A 21,496-nucleotide genomic window follows, 5' to 3' on the forward strand; every position below is an offset into this window, starting at 1 on the left:
AAAATATTTTCCGAAAAATAATTTCTGGAAAATAATTTACTTTTCTGAAAATGATTTACTTTTCTGGTGTTTGGATGAATCTGTGTAGAATATTTTCTCATTGTTTGGCGATTTCTGAAAATATTTTATAAAAGCATTTTAAATGAAACAAATATATATTTAAGAATTTATTATTAAATCTTCTTAACCTTTAGCTATTCAAGTTCTTTTTCACATGGAATATTATATTTTTCACATGTTTTAATTATTGATTAATTATAAATTAATCACAATTGGTAACTTTAGCTATTCATACGACTTGCTTGAGGCAAAAAAGGAAAATTTTTCACTTATTTTGAAGAAGTCTTATTTTTACAAAAGTTTTTACTTATCTTTATTATTGCATATTTAAATTTGTACTAATCATTCTTTATTTTATATCTAAAATTATAAAACATGTGTTAAATAACATAAAATTATTACAATAATAACTAAAATAGCATAAAATTATTACCTTTTATTGAAACAATAACACTCATGTAATGTAACAAATTAGTCCACTGACAAAGCTTATACAATCTTAAACATTTACACTGATTACACAATACAACCATCCTTATCATCATTCCATCAATCTCCCCATAACCAATTTGAGAACAGCAGGTGTATCAACTGTGACCGCACCGCCACCTTCACCGATGGTTGATTGGATCACTCCGTAATTTCAAAAAACCTACTCAAATGCATCCCACTCAATAACAAAAAATCATACATCATTACAGAATTTGAAGGGTACAACTGCATGTCTACACATTATATCTACTTTATCTCCAATCTAAGACAAGTACAACATTACTGCATAGAAAAAGCTTTCATATACAATTTGATTTCCATTAAACCTATTATCAAGTTTCAGCGAAATATATTCAAATTAGGGATAGAAAATGTCAAAAATTTAGAAATGTAATTATTTTTCATCAATTACATAAATAAAAGTATATTATGATTATAGATACCCTCTAATAGCTAGTATTAATTTTTAACCAGCCATATGATTTATTTTCAGAAACATGAGTAAATGGCAAGCAGGATGTGAAGCATTGCCTGCGCACTCTCAAGCCAGACCCTGCTTTATATTTTGATTATCTCTGCTTCTGAACCCTCTTGTCTCGTATTGGCAGCTCAATAGGCTTCTGAGCATCGTGTGGATGGTCTGGACCCTTGTAAACCTTTAGGTGGTCAAACAATGCTCTACCAAGATGAGGAAGGCAAATGTTAGTGTTGGGTTTGGAAATAATTGATGTTGAACATCATGTACGCAGTATACAAAAGAAATAACATATTGTTTCCTGGAGTAAACTTCTGGAACAGATTGCAACCAATGGATTCAATGTAAAAGCCAATACAAGTCATTGTAATTATTGGCTTGAATTAGATTTATTCACTTTTATAAACCTTAACAAATGCACTCTACTAAGAATTATCATGATTGTATTCACAAACTGAGGTTGCTTAGCATAAACTGCATGAAAAGCTTAGCAATAGAATAAGAGTCAGACATGCAAAGAAACCAGGCACACGATGATACAAATAGATAAATTCCAAAGGGTTATGAGGATTTACTATCCCTTTAATAAGCGAGCTAAATTAATGATATAAGGGATGGAAAAAATTATATCCATATACCAATTCATATTTAAAGTTATATGTTCCAGATTCTTCGTTTTCTCTAAAGTTCTTGTGTCCTACACCTATGTCTGACACATTCAAACATGGATATGGAGATATAGCATTCCAAATATATGGAAAATACTTAGAAAAGGTTGAGCATAACTAGCACATACCTGTAACGACCCGAACTTTAAGGTTATAGGAAAAGTGTATTTTCGGGTCTCTGTTTCTAAAAAAATGGATTGAAAAATATTTATTAAAAATAATTACGAAGTTAATTGAGTAATTAACTAGGCTTTAATTAAGTGAATTTAGCTTAATTAAGAGAAATTAGGAAAAATGACTAAATTGAATAAAGGATGAAAGCTGAATTGTAGATTAAAAGAAAGTAAAAAGGATTAAAATGGGAATTAAGCCATTGACAATAGATGAGGCGGCATACATGTAATTAAAATATAAGATTTTCTTAAGTCATATATAAATATATTATAATTATAATTATGGTTTATATATTAGTTATTAATTATTATTATTATTAAATAAATTGAAATAAAGACAATTGTATGATGATAAAATTGTACAAGTGTAATATATGTATTTGAACACTTGGAATTTAATTGTATATTTACTTAATTTTAGAACAAAAGATATTTATTAATTAAATAATTAAATAATGAGATTTTTGTTTAATAAATAAATTAAATAATGACAATTGTAATAAATTTATTGGTACAAATGTGAAAATATAAGTGTGTCCAATTGTAATATTAGTATTTGATATTAAATAAGATATTTATTAATTAAATAATTATATTATGAGATTTTTATGTAACAAATATATTAAATTATGACAAATGTATGGTAAAATTTGTGACATATGTAATAATAAAATGTATGCAATTGTAAAATAAATATTGATTATTAAATAGATATTTATTAACTTATTATATTATATATATATAAAAAACAGAACAAAGTAAATGAAAGAAATAAAAAGGAAAGAAACAGAATAGGCAGACGTGAAACAGGGGAGAAAGAAGGAGAAAAAGAAAGAAAAGAAAGAAAAGGGAAAATTCAAGGTTTGAAGCTTTAAAGTTTAATTGATAAGTCAATATAGCCATTTTCACTTAATTTTGATGTTTTAAAAGCTTTAGAACAAAGTTTTGATGAAATTAAATTAATATTTTGAAAGTTATTAGATTTCTAAATATTGTTCATATTGAATAAAAAGATGAATTAGGGTTAGATTGATAGGAATTCAAGTTAGAAATGAAATAAGGATTGAATTGTAAAGTAATTCATAAGTTTTATGTTGTAGGGACTAAATTGATGAAATTTCGAAATTAGGAAAATATGCTGGAAATTTAATAATTAAGTATGAGTCTGGACAAAATTTGAATAGAAATGAAGTATGAATTTAGATAGAAAAAGTAAGTGAATTTAGTTAAGATTAAATTGAAATTAAAGTAGAAATTGAATAGAAATTGTATTAATTAGATATAAATTAGTAGTGAATTAACGAATATGAATTGTTTTAATTCCCGTAGCTAATGTTGTCTCGGGAAATCTCAGGTAAGCAAAGAAAAATGGCAAAGACGACGGGAGTTAGCTCGAGAAAATACGGTTTGTATTTCTATAATCCGAACTTAGTTATTATTTGTTATATTTATATACATATGGCAATTGTTAGTGTTAGAATTATGATGTTTTTCAATTGGAATTGATTGATTTTGGTATGCGATGAATTTATTGAATTTATATTGATTGAAATTATTTTGATTGAATTTATATTGATTGAATTATATAATATATATGATTTATGTAAAAATTTGAATATTGAATGAATGTTATATTGAAAATATATTGATTGGAAATATGAGGAAATTGATATGAATATATAAGATTTGTGATATTTGAATATTTGATATTGAAAAGTGAATTGAATTGTATTGAATTATGAATTAATGTGAATAATTGAAATATATTTGTTGAATTGAATGAAAATGTATGAAATTGTGAAAATGTGTGAATATATGTGATTATTAGAATGGTATATTGATGAACTATTAAATTGAGAAAGTGAATTAAATATCCTATTAACAATATCAGACTAGATTGGATACAAATGACATGCCATAGGATTGTGATGTGAAGAGGAGATTTGTAGCTTGGTTGAGAATATGGTTCTGTTATTATATGCTTCGGTTTAACCGAAGAGGCATCTAATGCCTTATTGGTGTGTTTGGGAGGCTATATTATACTGGTGTGTTATGGAGGATTTATATTATTCTGGGTGTGTTTGGGTTGGATATTCTGGTGCGTTTGGGTGGAATCCGCGTATCTATCAGAGTCCGAGTCTTGTTAATAGGGGTAAATAAGTGAAAAAGATAAATCGAATAAATTTAATTGATCAAGCTATTGAAATGAAACGAGAAATTGAATTGAGAATTGAAAATTAAAAATTTAGATATGAGATTGAAAACATGAACCAAAGGTTCATGAAATGATTGGAGTTCGAATTGATGATATATGATGCCACTTGATGAATTGAAATGTGATTTGAGATATATGAATCGTATGTATATAGTGAAAGCTATCAGGGATAGTAAGTTGATATGATATAAATGAAATTGACTGTTATTTAAATGGATTAAAATGGAAAATGATTGAAAAGTGCATAGCTGAATATAATTTATTGATATTGAATTGTGAATAAATTAAGGAAAGCTATACTTGATTAGTAAGTGAAAGAATGGAATAAATAATAATAGATTTATTTAAGAATTGAACAATTATGTTATTGTGTTTATTATATGATTTGTATAGAATTTATATGGTAAGTAGTTGAAATTTATCTATGAAATAAATAATTGAATAATTGTAATTGTTACTACGATCTTAAGTATTTGTTATATTATTAAATGTTCGGATTATAGAAATACCACTGAGTATACCTATACTCAGCGTACGATTTGTTTCCGTGCGCAGGTTAAGTAAAGATAAAACGTTGAATCAACATCCTAGGTCGATCCTGAATTCAATAAGGTAAGGTGTGTTAATTATTGGTAATGACATGTACCTAGGGTGTCTTATGTGTGTGTCATTTTGAAATTGTAAATGTAAGGATGAAATAAATAGATTTAGGTTTAGTTATGATATATAATAGAATTTGGTTAATTTGGTATGAAATTGATTTATTTGATGAAATTTGATATTTGAATAAAATTAAATATTGGATAATATGTAAATGTTTAAATTTGGTAAATAATGAATGTATCTGGTTGTGTTGGTATTTATGTGTATAGTAATTGTAAATGTTCGATAGGTCCAGTAATGCTCTGTAACCCTGTTTTGGGGATGGTTTGGGGTTATGAGGTGTTACAATACCTATGTCTGATACAGAAACCAAGTCAGGATAACATAGATCTACATATTATTAGTCTTTAGTTTGAAACCAATGAACTTACCCTTCTTTTAGGAAGCATACCACGAACAGCGTGCTCAATAATTCTTTCAGGAATTCTCTGCTGCAGCTGGTTGAATGTTTCCACTTTCATGCCACTTGGTCTTCCTAAATGCCTCTTGTAGAGCTTTTGTGTCCTTTTCTTTCTAGATATAGCGACTTTTTCAGCATTTACCTATTGAGTCAAAGTAGACAAAAAAACTTTAGGATTTATAAAACAGAAAATAAACATATTGTAAGAAACCAGAAAGTAATATCAAAGCTCCCTCCCTTAAATTGCCAAATTACTATAAGGTGAATTATGATCTTTGAAGCAACCATATCTTTTTTCAGAATATATAGGCAACCAGATACATACCAATAGCTACAGGTTTCTAGAAGAGAAAATTTGTTCATACAATAAAACTGCAAAATTATACCACTCAATCCAACTCTGTTACATTTTCTAGGGTCTGACACTAAGGCACACAATTTTTTAAGAAAGGAACTTCTAAAGAAACAACAAAACAAGCACTTTTTATATTAGTATCCTTGTAAAAGAAATTGCTCAGACAAGTAGTTTATCATGATGAAAAACAATGCCATCATACTATTATCCAGATATACAGAAATAAGCATTCAATCAACCGTATAGAAGCATCTTCAAATTTCATGTCTTCAAAATTTCTAATATAAAGAATTTCCCATGATGTAAAGCATTTCATAACAGTTAAGTGATCAGTAAGACTAGAAGCAAACTCAACATAATATGAAACAACCATAGAAAAAGAAAAAGAAATGACACACAACATCATATAACTCTAAATCCTATAAGCTTACACACAGATTTGCTTGAGTTCCATTTCAATCAACTACTTATATATAGACACAAAGAACATCAAAAGCCCTAATCAAGACCCATAGACTTGCACTACTAATAGCAAATGCAGTCAACCAAAAAAATCTTTAATTTTGCACAATAGAATAGATTATAACCCAAAGAATGTGAGCAATTGTAACGTGTAAATTTCAGAGCAGCCAACAGTTTCTCTATAGTCCAACCTCTTTTCAAGTTTCAACACCAAACTAGAAACAAACAACAGAAATGAGTTCTTATAAAGAAAAAAATTCCTAAATTTAGTCTTAAAAAGACACCTAATGACCAAAAAAGCCACATACCACTATCACAAAAGCTCTCATATCCACAGTAGGAGTATAAGTGGCCAAATTCTTTCCACGAATATGCACGGAAATTGTTGATACCAGTCTTCCCAAAATTTTATCCGTAGCATCAACAACATACCATGTTTTTTTCTGTATTTATGTGATCATTAGCTTTAGGATACCATGTATTATTCCAAATGTCCTACAAACAGAAAGAAAATGACCTGAAATAAGTAATCATTCATACTAAAAAGCAGAAACTAATCAAAACATTGCGAGAATCAGACCAGGTTACATGTATTATCAAATTTCAACAAAATATATTCAAATTAGGGATAGCAAATGTCAAAAATTTAAAGAGAAGACGATTGAAAATTTTCAATTTTGATGAGAAACTTGGGGGAATTTATCACGGATCAAAGCAAACTCTTGCCGAAAAGGATGGGGGAAGGGGAAGGGGAAGGGGAAGGGGAAGGGGAAGAGGAAGGGGAAGGGAAAGGGAAGATCATGTTGCTTCATTTCCTGAAAATGTCTTACCGAAATAAAAATAGTAAGACATTTTCCTAAAGTAATAGCTTTGTTTTCCCGTGTTTTGTAATTCATTTTACTTGGAAAATTGTTTTCAGTCAAACAAACACTAGAAAAGGCTGAAAAGCTTTTCCGAAAAATATTTTCCTCCCAAACGAATGACCCCTAAGAAAATAGAAAACAAAGAATAAATTAGAGAGTTATTAAAAATAATAAAAGAAAATGAGGGAACCGATGATGTTTGGTGTAGGAGGGACAATGGTAGTGCTGTTAGCGACGGTGAACGGTGGTGGTGAACTCGTCGTGGGAGTTAATGGTGGCTGAGTAGTGGGGGTTGGTGGTCGGAGTTGAGTTGTGTAACACCCCTCGCCCTCATTCGACGCCGGGACGGGGTTCGAGGTGCTACCTGACTTTTACTAACACTTCCATACTAAACAGGCCATGAAATCTCAAATAATTAAAACTTTTCTTTTCACATGCAATCATCCCTTATGCGAGCTTACGAGGCCCAATACATGCATTCAAGGCGGTTCGGGACCCAATCGAGAACTCATGAAAACTTAGAAAAATCTCTTGCATTAAGGCTTCACACGCCCATGTGCTCAGGCCGTGTGGCCAGAAATAGGCTAATTATCAAGCCTTTTGTCACTCTCACACCACATGCATAGATACATACTTATCCAATAACATACAACGTGGCATAAATGAGCTCTTAAACATCTACAAACATGTTATGCTCAAGTTATTTTCTTATGCACTAAATATTATAGAATTTGCCCATATCATTACCACATACTAGACATAACTATCATTACATCACAAACCATTCATGAAGCATTATTAACTATTTACCAATCACTTAATCCTGCATTAGTTACTAGCTCATCAATGAATCTCAATTCAATCTCTAGGCATACATGTTGTAAGCCACATCACAAGAGATAATAACATACATGCATAAGAATAATCATATGGGCCCATAATGTCTTTAGCCGACATAGGCCAATTTACATGACTAATACTACCTTAATAACAAGCCAATGCCTTTGGCTAAATCATAATATTACATACTCACATTAAAACCCTATACATGCCATAGACTCGATTCACTTGAGTTTACTTACTCCGATAACGTTAACTCGATAGGGTGATAATATCTCTGACGGCCTCCAACCCGAGCTAACCTGGAAACTCTAGAAAACATGGGAAAGAAGGGGGGGTAAGCTTTCGCTTAGTAAGTTCATATGAAAACAATAAGCAACACATTAACTTGTTTTATCAATGTTTACAACATATTTTCAAGTTCACTACAAGCTGTCTTTCTGAGCAACGGTCACTAAATTATTTATATCTGGAGCTACGAAACTCCGAATTAAGTTCTGTTAATTTTCCATGAAACTAGACTTATTTTCCTTTCTTCCATAAAATTTCCAGAATTTTTGGTTAAGCAAAATAGTACAGTTTATTAGTTAAAGTCTCCCCTGTTTCAGGGTATGACCACTCTGACCCCTGTGCACTACAAACCGAATTTCTCCCTGTAAAAAATTCCAACGACCATGCCGTTTATTTCACATAAAAATAGACTCAATAAGGAATCCATTCATGTAAGGTATAACTCTTAATAATTTTTGTACAATTTTTGGTGAATTTCTAAAGTTAGAATAGGGGATCTCGAATTCATTCAGACCCTATTTCACAAGAATTCAAATATCAAACAATATGGAATTCTTTTTCTTCCTCTGTTTCTTTCATGTGAAAATAGACTCATTAGGCTTTAATCCCATATTTTATTCTGCCTCTAACTCATTTTACACTATTTTTAGTGTATTTTCAAAGTTACACTACTGCAGTAACTCAAATCTGTCAAGGCTAAATTACTCATTCATGATCATTGTTCATAATATTAATACAACACCATTTTATCCATCATGGTAAGAACACATATTATGCATCATAGATCATCACATATCAAGGAATTCTCATAGGATTAGTATACATACTTGCACAACTCGTAACATAACTCGAGTGCATACTCACCAATGACTTACCTCATTGAGACCATCATTAACTCTTTCCTTGGATTGCCCGTTGAACACTTGGAATACTAATTAGATACTCGGAAAAGCCTTTGCACATAAGTGCCTCAATTGTAGCTAAAGCTACCTCATATCTCATGACATTTCAATGCTCACTCTCGAGCTAGTCATCTAGACTCATAATTTCCTAGTGACATGTCACTCGTATCCTATTCTATTCCTAAGGTTCAAACGGGATTTTTCCTCGTCTATTAAGGCTTTGTCTTATCATATTTCTATTAATTACATACACATTAATATCTGTACAATTCATGTAATGATAACATTTAAATACATGTATAGCATGGTATTGTTTACATACGAACTTACCTCGATACCACAAATGTGAAAAGGACATACTAGTCCATAAATCGATTTCTTTCCGTTCTAGGTCCAAGTCTCAATTTTCATCATCTATAACATCACATTTAGCCTACCAATCAGTCACAATATTCATATGGGTCTAAAATCATATTTTACAAATTTTCATTTTGACTCCTAAACTTTTGCATATTTTCACTTTTGCCCCAATGCTCGTAAATTAATTTTTATTCAATTTCTATAAGGTTTAAGACATGCTGAAGATTTTCTCTTCTATGGCAACTCCAAATTTTCACTAATTCACACACTTATGACCAATTTGTAACTTTCACAATTTAACCCTTTTGACATTTTTACCAAATTCATTGAATAAAACTCAGATTTAACACATCAAACATTCATTATCCACTATAAATCATCAAAACACAACCATATCATGAATGGGTAAATTTTAAACTCTAATTTCTCTTCAATCAATTGGTAGAAATAGAAAATTTAAGCTTCGGGATTTCAAAATACGAAAATCATTAAAAACGGGACAAAACCGTACCTATATAAGCCATAAAAGCTTGGCGAATGGAGCTCATCCATGGCTGCTATTTTCTGTTCTTTCCACGGTTGAAGAAGAAAGAATGAAAAAAATGATAGCTTTTATCATTTGTCTTATTAGGTTATTTTAATTAATTTACAAAATTACCCTTTTATTTCAACCAAATTTCAAAAATACCAAACAAATATCCATTCACTAACTTATTAAAGGAATAATTTTCACATAAGGACTTTCAATTTAAAACTCATAACAATTAGGCACCTCATATATAAAGAACTCAACTTTTGCACACTTTTTACAATTTAGTCCTTTTGACTAAATTGAGTGCTCAAACGTCAAAATTTTCGAATGAAATTTTTACGAAATATTTTCATAAATTTATAGACTATAAAAATATAATAAAAATAAATTTTTTTTTTCTCGTCGGGTTTGTGGTCCCGAAACCACTGTTCCGACTAGACCCAAAATCGGGCTATTACAAGTTGGGTGTGAGTGAAAACTTGTTGAGGGAAGGGGAGGGATAATAGATCGCCGGTGGCCCATCGGAGAGTGGTAGCCGGAGTAGAGGGTAAAGCTGCAGCGGCAAAGAGGTAAATAGTGAAGAGGGGTGTGAATAGTAAGTTTAAATAGGGATGGAGAAATTTTAGGGTTAGAGATTCAATTAAAAAGGGGGCCACATTCGTGTAGGCCCCGTTTTAGGCCATACGACTGTGGCCCACGCCAGTGTGTCTCACTCCTAGGCTGCATTTTTCGAGAATTTTGAGTCAGTATCGCACGCAGCCTTTTAGACACGTCCGTGTACCCAGGTCGTGTGGCCCACACGACCGCATCGCATGGCCGTGTGCTCTTTTGTTAGCTTCTTTCACGTCCGTGGGAGTTTCAACACGTCCGAGTCTTAATTTGTACTTATGGTCTGATGATTTAAGTCAGTGTCGCCCACGGCTTGTGGACACGCCTGTGTGTCTAGGCCGTGTGGCACACACGACTGCATCGCATTGCCATGTACTGGCTGATTCGCTACGCCCATACCCATGTCCTACTCTCTACGCCTGTGTTCTGTAGTCAGGATTGCCCACGGCTTTTGGGCACGGCCGTAGAATCTACCCGTTTTCTATTCTGATTTGTTGAAAATTTCAGTGTGTGTTCAGGTTCCCACACGGCCTTAGCCACGCCTGTGTTTAATGATCGTGTGGGTTACACGGATGCATCGCACAGCCGTGGTGATTTAACGCATTCCGTGCCTCTGTCGATTTTCAAAAAATTAGAGTGCAGTTTCACCATGATCTGAGACACGCTCGCATCCCTTAACCGTGTGGTTCGCACAGCACGGTCGTGGCCAGTTATCACAGTCCGTATGTCACTTTAACTTGAGAAAATGCTTATCCTATTTTAACACGGCCATAGAAACGCCCGTGTGTCTAAGCCATGTTCGCCACTATCGAATGTCAACACTAAGGCTTTAAGAGTTTACAAGACTCAAGGCATGACCATGTCTCTAACTCGTGGTGAGCACACGGTCTAGAACACGCCCGTGTGTCAAGCCGTGTGTGTCAAAAATACCTGCATTAAAACTATGAAAAATGAAAGAAAAATAAACTTATTTAGTGGGGTTAGTGCTCAAGTTGCCTCCCGAGGAGTGTTTATTTAAAGTCTAAGCTCGACTCTACCTTGTGGGCATATTTAGACAGGTTCGGGAGCCGTAGCTCCTCTCTATTATCTTTAAAATCCTCATCATTATAAAGTTTAAGACGATGTCCGTTTACCTTGAAAGTGCCTTGGTTGGATGACTTACCTCTACTAAGCCATATGAAAAAACAATTCAAACTACGAAAGGACCTGACCATTGTGATTTTAGCTTCTCAAGAAATAATTTGAGCCTTGAGTTATATAGCAGGACAAGATCTCTAGCTTCAAATTGCTTGTGTTGCTTTAAATGAGCATCATGACAGCGCTTCGTTGCTTCCTTGTATAATCATGAGTTCTCATATGCATTAGCTCGTCATTCATCTAACTCGTTTAGCTACATCAATCTCTTCTCACCTGCGAGTTTGGGATCAAAGTTTAGGAATTTTATAGCCCAAAATGTTTTACGCTCTAATTCAAATGGTAGATGACAACTTTTCCCGTAAACAAGTTTGTAAGAAGATGTTTCTATGGGGGTCTTTAAAGTAATTCTATAGGCCCATCAAGCATCATCTACTTTCATTGCCCAATCCTTCCTATTTGACTCTACAGTCTTTTCTAGGATACGTTTAAGCTCTCGGTTTGCTGCTTCGACTTGTCCACTAGTTTGAGGATGGTAAGGGGTAGCTGTTCTGTGGTAAACTCCATATTTCTTAAGGGTTTTATCAAATTCAACATTACAAAAATGAGTACCTATATCACAAATAATTGCTCTATGTGTTCCAAATCGAGAGAAGAGTTTCTTAAGGAACCTCACCACTACTCTAGCATCATTAGTAGGTAAAGCTTGGGCTTCCACCCATTTGGACGTATAATCAACGACTACTAAGATGTATTTATTCCCAAATGAGCTAGGGAATGGACCCATAAAATCATTACCCCATACATCAAATATTTCACATAAAAGCATATACGTTTGAGGCATTTCATCATGTTTGGAAAGATTACTTGTTCGTTGGCATTTATCACAAGAAGTAACATACCTGTTGGCATCTTTGAATAGTGTGGGCCAATAAAAACCTGATTCGAGCGTTTTATGTGCGGTCCTAGTCCCACTGTAATGTCCTCCAGTAGGTCCGAGTGGCAATGTTCCAAGATTTTAATTGCTTCTGACTTCGTAACGCATCTTTTAATGACTTGATCTACATATATACGGAAAATAAAAAGATTTTCCCAAAAGTAGTTTTTCACATCAGTAAAGAATCGTTTCTTTTGCTGATGTGTCAACCCTTTTGATGTAACGTTAGCAGCTAAATAATTCGCAATGTTTTCAAACCAATGTACCTCAGTCAGATATAGCAAAGAGTTGTTCTTCAGGAAACGAGTCATTTATCTCATGTTCATCAAGCTCCTTAAGATGTGGATTTTCTAATCTAGATAGATGATCTGCTACAAGATTTTCTGCTCCCTTCTTATCTTGAATTTTTAAATCGAATTCCTACAACAATAAAATCCATCTTATTAGTCGAGGTTTTGTATTTGTTTTAGTAAGAAGGTATCAAAGAGCTGAATGGTCAGTGTAAACGATAACTTTGGATAATATTAAATATGGTCTAAATTTATCGAATGCAAAAAGCGCAACCAACAATTCTTTCTTAGTCGTCATATAATTTTCTTGTGCGGCTATCAATGTCTTGCTAGCATAATAGATCGGTTGAAAATGCTTGTCTTTTCGCTGTCCAAGAACCACACCTACTGCAAAATCACTCGCATCACACCTTAGTTCAAAGGGTAAATTCCAATCAGGTGCAACTACAATTGGAGCATTAATTAATTTATCCTTAAGAGTATTAAAAGCTTCTAAACATTCCTAATTGAAATCGAAAGGCACATCTTTTTCTAGTAAATTCGTTAAAGGCTTAGCTATTTTAGAAAAATCTTTAATGAATCTTCTATAAAATCCAGCATGTCCTAAAAAGCTTCGAATAGCCTTGACTGAACTAGGAGGAGGTAGTTTCTCAATAGTTTCAATTTTTGCTTTTTCAACCTCGATTCCTTTACTAGAAATTTTGTGGCCTAACACAATCCCTTCGCGAACCATGAAGTGACATTTTTCTCAATTTAGTACAAGGTTCATTTCCTCACATCTCATTAGAACTCATTTTAAATTTCTAAGGCAAAGATGGAAAGAGTTACCGAATACTGAGAAGTCATCCATAAATACCTCCATAATGTCTTCTGCGAGTTCATCAAAAATGGCCAACATGCATCTCTAAAAAGTAACAGGAGCATTACATAATCCAAAAGGCATTCGTCGATAAGCAAACATATCGTATGGACATGTAAATTTTATTTTCTCTTGGTCCTCAGGAGCTATTGGGATTTGTAAGTAACTAGTGAGTCCATCTAGGAAGCAATAATACATATGCCCAGATAATCTTTCCAATATCTGATCAATGAATGGTAAGGGAAAGTGATTTTTTCTTGTGGCATCATTCAATTTTCTATAGTCAATGCAAACTCTCCATCCCGTGACTGTTCGTGTTAGGATCAATTCATTCTTCTCATTATCCACAACAGTCATACCTCCTTTTTTAGGGACAACCTGCACAGGACTCACCCAAAAACTGTCAGAAATAGGATAAATAACTTCAGCATCTAGAAGTTTAATTACCTCATCTTTTATGACTTTCTTCATGTTAGGATTCAGTCGTCTTTGAGCTTGCACACAAGGTTTATATTTATCATCCATTAAAATTTTATATGTGCAAAAAGAGGGACTGATCCCTCTTATATCAGAAATCTTCCAAGCTATGGCTCTTTTGTGCATTTTCAACACTTGAAGTAACTCGTCCTTTTTGGTTGGCTATAAATCTGAAGCAATAATCACTGGTAATATGGAATTATTTCTAAGAAACGCATATTCTAGGTGATTTGGTAATTGCTTCAATTCCAATTTAGGAGGTTCTTCAACAGAGGGTTTTAATTTTAATTCATTGTTTACCTCAATACCCTCATAGCTCTTCTGTCTCATTGAGGACTCATTAAAATTTAATTCAGCTATTGTCTTACCTAACACAGAATCATCGTCATTTACCTTCTCTCCTTGGGCAAGACATAGTTCCAACGTGTCCTTATGAACGATTTCCTATAAAGAATCTTGAGTAGCATGATTAATAGAATAAATAAAATAATAGGAGTCATCTTGTTCTCTAGAAAATCTCATGGCATCATAAATTTTAAAAATAATCTCTTCGTCACCTACCCTAAGCACAAGTTTACAGTCACCTACATCAATAACAGGCCTAGCAGTGGCTAAAAATGGGCTATCTAAAATTAAAGGCACATCAACATCCTCATCCATGTCAAGCACAACAAAATCAACAAGGAATATGAATTTATCTACTTTTACTAGTACATCTTCAATAATTCCTCTAGGATATTTAACAGATATATCAGCTAGTTGGATACTAATCCTAGTAGGTTTTGGTTCTCTTAGGCCAAGTTGCTTGAACATTTTGTAAGGCATCAAATTAATGCTAGCGCCTAAATCAGCTAATGCCTTCTCAATATTTAAACTGCCAATTAAGCAGGGAATAGTAAAACTTCCTAGATCTTTCAGTTTGGTTAGCAGTTTATTTTGGAGTATGGCCTGTAATACCCCTACCCGACCGAATCCGACCTCCGAGCTCTTAATACTACAAAATATTGTCGGGATTACCAGTCCAGGCTAAATGTCCTGCAACGACAATTACTCTAATGAGTTTGGATCTGAATTACCAGTCCAGGCTAAATTCAGACCCTAATTCAGATTACCCGTCCGGGCTAAATCCATTTTACACATATTCTTCGGAAGGGCTATATCAGGATAGGATCACCCGTCCGGGCTAGATCCTTTTTACCGTTAATTCCTTTTCAAAGATCCATCGAATTTTCCTTTCATTCAAATGGGATTTCTTCCCATTTTATCTAATATATCAATGTTTCATAAATTTTCATACAATGAACATTCAAATCATATTTACATCAATAACATACAATCTCAAGCAATTTAAGAATATAATTCAAGTTACACGAACTTACCTTCATACTTGTTTGTAAACAGTAAAAATCTATTAATCCCGAACTTTTTCCTTTCCTCGATCTAGCTTCGTATTTGAATCTTTTGGATCTAAATAAATAAATTTAATTATCAATTTAATACATTTCATGTTCATATGCAACATTCTCTATAATTCAACTATTATTTATAGTTCATTCAAAACTGTCTACTTGAGTCATAGTCACTAAATTATTTATAACTTGAGCTACGGAACTCAAAATTAAGATACGTTAATTTTCCCTGAAACTAGACTCATATATATTTTTACCATAAAATTTACAGAATTTTTGGTTTAGCCAATCAGTACATTTTATTCTTCAAAGTCACCCTTGTTCTGTTGTCTAACAGTTCTGACCCTTCTTCACTAAAATAAATTATCTCTTTATACAGAATTCAAATTATGTTCTTGTTTATTTCTATTAAAAATAGACTCATTCAGAATTCTAGACATATAAATTTAAGTCCCTAATTATTTTTATTCAATTTTTATAATTTTTCAAATTCAGAACAGGGGAATCCGAATTCATTCTGACCTTGTCTCACAAAATTCATTATATATCAAAATTTACAAATCTATTGCTTACAATATTTCTTCTATGAGAAACTAAACTCAATAAGCTTTAATTCCATATTTTGTTCATCTTCTAATTCGATTCCTACAAATTTTGGTGATTTTTCAAAGTTAGTCTACTGCTGCTGTCCAAACTGTTTTAGTGTAAGCTGTTTATTACCATTTTTCCCCTAAGCTTTTAATAAATGATAATTTCGTCCCTACTCAATTAGCCTCTCAATTGAGCTGATTTTTCTCAATTAACATTTTATTCTATCACCTTAAACTAGTTTACAACCTTTAGGAATCAGAATTTGAGCAATAGACTTTAATTCCAAACATTTTCACAATTAGGTCCCAAAAATCAATTTCCATTGAAATTGCCTAATAAAATCATCTCATAAACAAATTAAAACTTTAATTTCATTCTATTTCATCATAAACTTACAGCACTCAACCATGGTGACTTTAAATTTCATCCATGAAATCAAAAACTAATGAATTTAATAGTAGGACCTAGTTGTAAAAGTCTTAGAAACACAAAAATTACAAGAAAAAGGTAAGGATTAACTCACTTGGTGCAAAAATTATGAAATACCAGCTTAGGGAACCCTCATATGGCGTTTTTAGCTGCTGGAATTGAAGAGAAATGAAGAGAAATCTAGATATTTCCTATTTAGTCCTAGTTTTATTTAGTTAATTTTGCAATATTCCAATTTTACCCTTAATTTATCAATTTTTTTGCTGATTTCATACCCTTGCCGTCCAGACCAAATAAATTTTGGGTCTAATTTCCTTTTAAATCCTTTCGCATTAGACTCTTAAGCTATTTAATCACTCTAGCAACTTTTACACCTATTACAATTTAGTCCTTTTCATTTAATTGACTGCCCAAACATTAAAATTTCCTAACGAAATTTTAATACCACATTAATAACATTTCATAAATATTTATAAAATTATTTTCGACTTGGTTTTACGAGATAGAGGTCCCGATACCATATTTTACCCAATTTCTTCAATAATTTCTTTTTCTAACTAATCACTAAATCGATAAAATTTTCCTATCAATATTTTCATACTATTTTCCTATCATATCAATTTTCAAGCAAAAATATTGAAATAAATTTCTCTTTAAATCGGATCTATGGTTACGAAACCATTGTTCCGATAACCTTGAATTTAGGCCATTACATGGCCGAGCACTCCTCGTTGAGTTCTACTGTAGACAATTCTTCAAACTTCCTTTTATTTGTTAGAAGCTCCTTTAAGAATTTTGCATATGTAGGCATCTGCAAAATAGCTTCAACAAAAGGTAAGTTAATATGCAAGTGTTTAAAAAGTTCAAGAAATTTACCAAATTGTGCATCATGCGGTCTTTCTTCAACTTTGCTGGATATGGGATTAGTGGTTTATATTCCCTCAGCACTGGTTTTTCACTTATTTCGGGTTTTACTTCCTCATCCTCTTTCCTATCAGCTTCTTGTGGCAGCTTCTTTTCAGATTCAATTAACACTTTCCCACTCCTTAGGGTAATTGCTTTCACGTGCTTTTTTAGGTTGGGTTCGGTGTTACTAGGAAGGCTCCCTTGTGGTCTCTCTGAAATCATCTTAGCCAGCTGTCTTGTTTGATTCTCAAGCCCTTGAATCGATGCTTGTTGATTTTTAAATGCAGTTTCAGTGTTTTGAAAATGGGTTTCTAGCACTGAAATAAACTTTGTCATCGTCTCTTCAAGGTTCAGCTTTTTCTCTTACTGGTAAGGTTGTTGTTGGAAGCTTGGAGGGGGTGGTGGTCTCTGATTCCCTTGGCCTCCCCATAAGAAATTTGGGTGGTTTCTCCAACTTACATTGTACGTGTTACTGTAAGGATTATTTTGAGGTCGAGGATTATTACCCATATAATTTATTAGCTTGTTCTCCATGTTAGGGCTGAAGGGTAAATATTCTAAATTGCCGACTCCACCTCCACTCGTGTCGTACTGCATCACCGGATGTACCTGCGTAGAACCACATAGACCGTTAATCTTTTTATTCAAGAGTTTTACCTGGTTTGATAGCATGGTGACTGCATCTAAGTTGAAAACACCAGCTGATTTCGTTGGCTTTATTCTCATGACTTGCCACTGATAGTTATTCAGTGACATCTCTTCTATAAATTCATAAGCCTCCTCAGGTGTTTTGTTATTTAGTGTCCCGCCGGCTGCTGCATCGATTAACTGCGTAGTTGAGGGGTTCAAACCGTTGTAAAAAGTTTGAACCTGTAGCCATAAAGGTAACCCATGGTAATGACACATTCTCAATAAGTCCTTATACCTCTCCCATGCATCGTAAAGAGTTTCTAAATCTATCTGCACAAAAGAAGAGATATCATTCATCAACTTTGACGTTTTAGTCGGCGAAAAATACTTCAGTAAAAACTTTTCGGTCATTTGTTCCCAAGTAGTAATGGAACCTCGCGGTAACGAGTTCAGCCACTGTTTAGCTTTGTTCCTTAATGAAAAGGGAAATAACCAAAGACAAATGGCATCGTTAGAAATGCCATTTATTTTGAAAGTATCACAGAACTCTAAGAAGTTAACCAAATGAGTATTTGGGTCTTCATCCTGCAAACCATCAAACTAAACAAACTATTGAATCATTTGTATAGTGTTAGGTTTCAATTCAAAATTATTTGCAGCAATTACAAGTCTAACAATACTCGATTCAGCCCCCGCTAAATTAGGCTTAGCATAGTCGTACATAGTACGAGGAGTACGATTTTGATTCACTGGATTTGCGACAACCACAGGAGGCAACGGATTATTTTGATTTTCAGCCATCTCCTCGGTATTATTGGTGTTGTCCTCGTGCTCTTCCTCTATATACTGTAGACTTCACCTTATTTCTCTATGATTTCTATGAGCTGTGCTTTCAATTTCATTGTCAAAAAGTAGAGGTCCTGACGAGTTTCTTCTAGTTATAACCTATAAAAACCTGTCAAAAGTAAATAAAATAAAAATTAGTAATTAAAATAAAAGAAAATTAAATTGCAATAAAAATAAAAATGGCTAAAGTAATAAAAATTAAGCGTTCCTAATATCTTAGTCCCCGGCAACGGTGCCAAAAACTTGATGGTCACTAAACTAACTAAAGTTTCGACTAAAGGCAAGCGCACCTATCGAATAGTAGTATAGTTATGGTGAGACAGGAAATATCGTATCCACAAGGACTAAAAGTACTAGTACTTACTATCTTTTTATTATCTAGCCTAAGAATTAAAGGAATGTTTTTAAATTAGAATTAACTATCTAATTAACTAAGAACTCGACAGAAATAAAAGTTGAAAAATACTTTTTGGAAAACCGATGGAGAAGACAATACCCAAGGAAGAATCCACCTAGACTTTACTTACTACTTCTGAATTAGACGATTTATTCACTTAACTTAATCCGTTGAAATCCCTAGGTTATGTTAATATTTCTCTCAAGACTAAAAACAACAAACTCTAGGATGATTATTTGAAATCTCTTTCTAATTAAAACCCCTATTGTCGCATTAACTCGATCTATGGATTCCCTTATTAAATTTGACTCTAATCCGGCAGATTTATGTCATCATATATCTAGGATTGCATGCAACTTTGCTTAATTATGGAAGATCTACTCTTAAATAGGGACTTTTGCTCTACTGAATAAGCACATCAAAACCTGAACTAATATCCTAGAATATTAAAGCAAGGATTAAAACTCATAATGAAGAATAAGAACAAGTATTTATCATATAATTCAAAAGATAATAAGATTCGATTTAGGTTTCATCTTCCCTAGGTATCTAGGGAATTTAGTTCATAATGATGGGGGAAAACATTTTAAAATTAGGAAAACAACAAAACATAAAGAAACCCAAAAAATTCGGTAAAAATTGAATGGAGAGCTTCAACCTTGAAGTAAATCTTGCTTCCGAGTTGATTCCAATGGCTGTCTTCGAGTATTTTCTGCCTTCTCCTCTGTCTACCCCTTAGATCCTCTCCTCGTGTGTTTAAATAGACTTTGGAATGCCCAAAATAGCCCAAACTTAGCCTTTTCCGAGTAGAATTAAAATAGGTCTCGACAGGGACACGGCCGTGTAGCACGCCCGTGTAATAGTGCTCAGGCCGTGTGCAATTCTGATATGGTTTTAAGTCGACACGGCCATGACACACGGGCGTGTGGTTTGGCCGTATGTCTTACACGGGCTTGTGGATTACCCGTGTGGAAGTGTCTGGGCCGTGTGAGCACTGAAATAAACCTATTTTGTCCGTTTTTGGCCTTTTTCTTGCTCTTTTCGCTTTCCAATGCTCATCTGGGTATAAAACATGAAATTAAAGTATTAGGAGCATCAAATCCACTAAATCTTATGATAATTCATCCAAAAATATGCGAAGCACGGGATTAAAATATGTTACTATTGAGGTTTATCAAGGGGCAAACAACACATTGGTTATCTTCACAAATCCCGAAATTTCCTATATTGAGTCCTTAGAGAAGAGAGTGAATATATATTTCCATACTCTTGAATCAACCTTGTCATTGTAGGTAAAAATCCTAATACCAAGCCGGAGAATCGACAACGTGCTGCCAAGCTAATATGAGATTCCCGGTGCCTAGGACAATGTTATAAGCAAAACTGTCATTTAGTGACAATGTTTATTATTTGTAGAATGATTAATTCAATCCACCAAACGGTGACATGGTATCACTTAATATTAAAAATGGATGAAACTTTTAACAAAATGATTAATTTACTCTTTAATATAATATATAGAGATTAATTTATTAACTTTTTTAATAAAGAAAATAAAACACAATTTAATTTTTAATATACTAGCTCCAAATTACTTTTACCAATAACAATAAACATAGTTTGGACTGATCCGGATCAAGTGGTGATAAACATCTCTAATTTGTGCTTTTCTCTTTGGCAGTGAAAGATTTGAGTTTTTTTTTTTTTTTTGTGCGCGCGCGCGCGCGCGGAATATGCTACAATATTATTGAAATTATCAGCAGAAATGCATTAAATTGAAGATAAAATGGGACAGACACATTCAATGCGATGTACCCCTAGGTTCTGTAGCATATAGTGGAAAAAAAATGATAATCCCTTCCACTGCATCTATGCTCCATTTCATTAAATTCGTGGTGGATCAAAGATTATTCAAACCATTCTTGATTTAAGTTTGGATTACTGGATTTGATATTACTATTATTTCTTGTCATGTTGATTTTTAAAACTTCAAAGTCAATCAATTTAATTGACTTATGTGAAGTTATTTTTATTTTATATATCAATCGAGTTAATCCGAGATTTTGGATAAATTAATAATATAACATGAATTTATATTTTAAATTTTTAATTCCAATTTTTGATTCAACTGGTGTGTAGGAACTAAATACAGATATGAGTAAATCTTATTTGATCGAACGACCTCGAATGTTTTTGAGTAATATATCTGGAAATACCCGTTGATTTCTTAT

The 21,496-nt window shown here is 33.0% G+C and overlaps 2 long non-coding RNA genes, 1 other non-coding gene and 1 pseudogene across 3 annotated transcripts; 2 read left to right on the forward strand and 2 right to left on the reverse strand.

Annotated features, from left to right (window-relative positions):
• Positions 1-503: 503 nt before the first annotated feature.
• On the reverse strand, positions 504-6,775 carry LOC128286845 (50S ribosomal protein L13, chloroplastic-like; annotated as a pseudogene).
• Positions 2,672-4,673, forward strand: LOC128286758 (uncharacterized). The gene is made up of 3 exons (XR_008277452.1): positions 2,672-2,729; positions 3,223-3,273; positions 4,639-4,673. It is a non-coding gene; the product is annotated as an uncharacterized LOC128286758 (long non-coding RNA).
• A 740-nt stretch (positions 6,776-7,515) lies between the features above and the next one.
• Positions 7,516-9,279, reverse strand: LOC128286757 (uncharacterized). The gene is made up of 2 exons (XR_008277451.1): positions 9,190-9,279; positions 7,516-7,977 (listed from the first exon to the last, which is right to left on the reverse strand). It is a non-coding gene; the product is annotated as an uncharacterized LOC128286757 (long non-coding RNA).
• An 8,999-nt stretch (positions 9,280-18,278) lies between these two features.
• LOC128287670 (small nucleolar RNA R71) lies at positions 18,279-18,385 on the forward strand. The gene has a single exon (XR_008278370.1). It is a non-coding gene; the product is annotated as a small nucleolar RNA R71 (small nucleolar RNA).
• The last annotated feature ends 3,111 nt before the right edge of the window (positions 18,386-21,496 follow it).

Source organism: Gossypium arboreum, chromosome 13, assembly GCF_025698485.1.
Source record: "Gossypium arboreum isolate Shixiya-1 chromosome 13, ASM2569848v2, whole genome shotgun sequence".
In the NCBI taxonomy this organism is placed as follows: Eukaryota; Viridiplantae; Streptophyta; class Magnoliopsida; order Malvales; family Malvaceae; genus Gossypium; species Gossypium arboreum.